We start from the raw sequence: 3,566 nt of genomic DNA, 5'->3' as shown, positions 1-3,566 counted from the left end.
CAGAAACACAAAATATAGCGTTGGAAACTAAGACACATAAGTGTCACATAATTAATTAGGTTGAGAGGAAAACAGAAAACTGATGTATCATGCCGTAAAAGACAGAAACCTGTTTCCAACGAAATAAGACAACCGTAAAGCACAATGTTGTAAAGGAAAACACATATGTGTCGCCTGATTAACTACGTTGACAGGAAAACAGAACACTAATCTCTGATGGAGTAGAACACAGAAACCCATTACAAATGAAAGAACAGACGCTATGCACAGCTTTGTATACTGAAACACATACGTGTCGCCTAATTACCTAAGCTTAGAGGGAAACAGAAAAGTGATATCTCACAGTATAGAGCACAGAAAACTGTATTCAACGAAAGAACAGAAACACAAAATATAGCGTTGGAAACTAAGACACATAAGTGTCACCTGATTAATTAGGTTGAGAGGAAAACAGAAAACTTAAGTATCATGCCGTAAAGCACAGAAACCTGTTTCCAACGACAGAAGAGAATCGTAAAGCACAGTGTTGTAAACAAAAACACATATGTGTCCCGTGAATAACTCCGGTGATAGCAAAACAAAAAACTACTATCTGATGGTGAGGAACGCAGAAACCCGTTTCCAACAAAAGAACAGAAAAACAATGCATAGTGTTGTAAACTGAAACACATATGAGTCGGATAATTAACTAACTTTACAAGAAAGCAGAAAAGTGCTATCTCAAACTGTAGAGCACAGAAACCTGTATTCAACGAAAGAAGAGAAAAGCAAAGCAGAGCGTTGTAAACTAAAACACATATGTGTCTCCTGATTAACTACATTGAGAGGAAAACAGAAAATTAATATCTGAAGGTGTAGAACACAGATACGCATATCCATAGAGAGAACAGAAAAGCAATGCACAGCGTAGTAAACTGAAACACATACATGTCGCCTAATTAACTAGGTTTAGAAGAAAACATAAAAGTGATATCACACACTGTACTGCATAGAAACCTGTATTCAACGAGAGAAAAGAAAAGCAAAGAACAGCATTGTAAACTAAAACACATACGTGTCGCCTGAATAACTACATTGAGAGGAAAAAAGAAAACTAATATCTTATGGTGTAGAACACAGAAACCCGTTACAAATTTAAGAACAGAAACGCAATGCACAACGTTGTATACTGAAAAACATATGTGTCGCCTAATTACCTAAGCTTAGAAGAAAACAGAAAAGTGATATCTCACAATATAGAGCACAGAAACTTGTATTCAATGAAAGAACAGAAACACAAAGTATAGCGTTGGAAACTAAGACACATAAGTGGCGCCTGATTATTTAGGCTGAGAGGAAAACAGAAAACTGATGTATCATGCCATAAAGCACAGAAACCCGTTTCCAACGAAAGAAGAGAACCGTAAAACACACTGTTGTAAACGAAAACACATATGTGTGGCCTGATTAACTACATTTATAGGAAAACAGAAAAGTAGAACATAGAAAGCCCTTTCCAACGAAAGAACAGAAACACACTGCACAGCATTGTAAACCAAAACACATACGTGTCGCCTAATTAACTAGGTTTAGAAGAAAACAGAAAAGTGATATCTCACACTGTACAGCACAGAAACCTGTATTCCATGACAGAAAAAAAATGCAAAGTACAGCGCTGTAAACTAAAACACATACGTGTCACTTGATTAACTACGTTGAGAGGAAAAAAGAAAACTAATATCTGATGGAGTAGAACACAGAAACCCATATCCATAGAAAGAATAGAGAAGCAATACAAAGCGTTGTAAACTGAAACACATACGTGTCGCCTTATTAACTAGGTTTAGAAGAAAACAGAAAAATGATATCACACACAGTACAGCATAGAAACCTGTATTCCACGAAAGAACAGAAATGCAAAGCACAGCGTTGTAAACTAAAACACATACGTGTCGCCTATTAACTACGTTGAGAGGAAAACAGAAAACTAATATCTGATGGTAATGTAGAACACAGAAACCCGTTTCCAGCGAAAGAACCGAAAAGCAATGCACAGCGTTATAAACTGAAACACATTCTTGTTGCCTATTTAACTAAGTTTACAAGAAAAGAGAAAAGTGATATTTCACACTGTATAGCACAGAAACCCGTATATGAGGAAAGAACAGAAAAGCGAAACACATAAGTAAAACACATAAGTGACACCTAATTAACTACGTTGTGAGGAAAACAGAAAACTAATATCTGATGGTGTAGAACACAGGAACCCGTTTCCAGCAAAAGAACCGAAAAGTAATGCACAGCATTGTAAAATGAAACACATTCGTGTCGCCAATTTAACTAGGTTTGGAAGAAATCAGAAAATTGATATCTCACACTGTACAGCACAGAAACCCGTATATAAGGAAAGAACAGAAAACAAAGCATAGTGTTGTCACCTAAAACACATAAGCGTCACCTGATTAACTACGTTGAGAGGAAATCAGAAAGCTAATATCTGATGGTGTAGAACACAGAAATCCGTTTCCAGCGAAAGAACTGAAAAGCAATGCACAGAGTTGTAAACTGAAACACATGCGTGTCGCCTATTTAACTAGGTTCAGAAGAAAACAGCAAGTGATATCTCACACAGTACAGCAGAGGAACCTGTATTGAATGAGAAAACACAAAAGCAAAGCACAGCGTTGTAACCTAAAACACATAAGTGTCGCCTGATTAACTACGTTGAGAGGAAAACAGAAAACTAATATCTGATGGTAATGTAGAACAGAAACACGTCCAGCGAAAGAACCGATAAGCAATGCACAGCGTTGTAAACTAAAACACATTCTTGTTGCCTATTTCACTAGGTTTACAAGAAAACAAACAAGTGATATCTCACACTGTACAGCACAGAAACCCGTATTCAATGAGAGAACAGAAAAGCAAAGCACAGCGTTGTAAACTAAAACACATAAGTGTCGCCTGATTAACTACATTGAGATGAAAACAGAAAACTTATATCTGATGGTGGAGAAAACAAAAACCCGTTTCCAGAAATAGAATTGAATAGCAATGCACAGTGTTGTAAACTTTAACAAATGCATGTCACCTGATTAACTACGTTGAGAGGAAAACAGAAAACTAATATCTGATGGTGTAGAACACAGAAACTCGTTTCCAGCGAAAAACGCAAAAAGCAATATACAGCGCTGTAAAGTGAAACATATGCGTGTCGCCAGTTTAACCAGGTTTAGAAGAAAACAGAAAAGTGATATCTCACACTGTACAGCACAGAAACCCGTATATGAGGAAAGAACAGAAAAGCGAAGCACAGCGTTGTAACCTAAAACACATACGTGTCGCCTGATTAACTACGTTGAGAGGAAAAAGGAAACTCATATCTGATGTGGAATAAACAAAAATCCGTTTCCAGAAATAGAATCGAATAGCAATGCACTCGTTGTAAACTCTAACAAATGCATGCCAGCTATTTCACAAGGTTTAAAAGAATACAAAAATGTGATATCTCAGACTGTACAGCACAGAAAACCGTATTCAACGAAAGAACAGAAAAGCAAAGCACAGCGTTGTAAACTAAAACACAT

Source organism: Psammomys obesus, unplaced genomic scaffold (genome assembly GCF_907164565.1).
Source record: "Psammomys obesus unplaced genomic scaffold, mPsaObe1.curated_primary_1811, whole genome shotgun sequence".
Taxonomy (NCBI): Eukaryota; Metazoa; Chordata; class Mammalia; order Rodentia; family Muridae; genus Psammomys; species Psammomys obesus.
Note: the sequence above shows the minus strand (reverse complement) of the source record.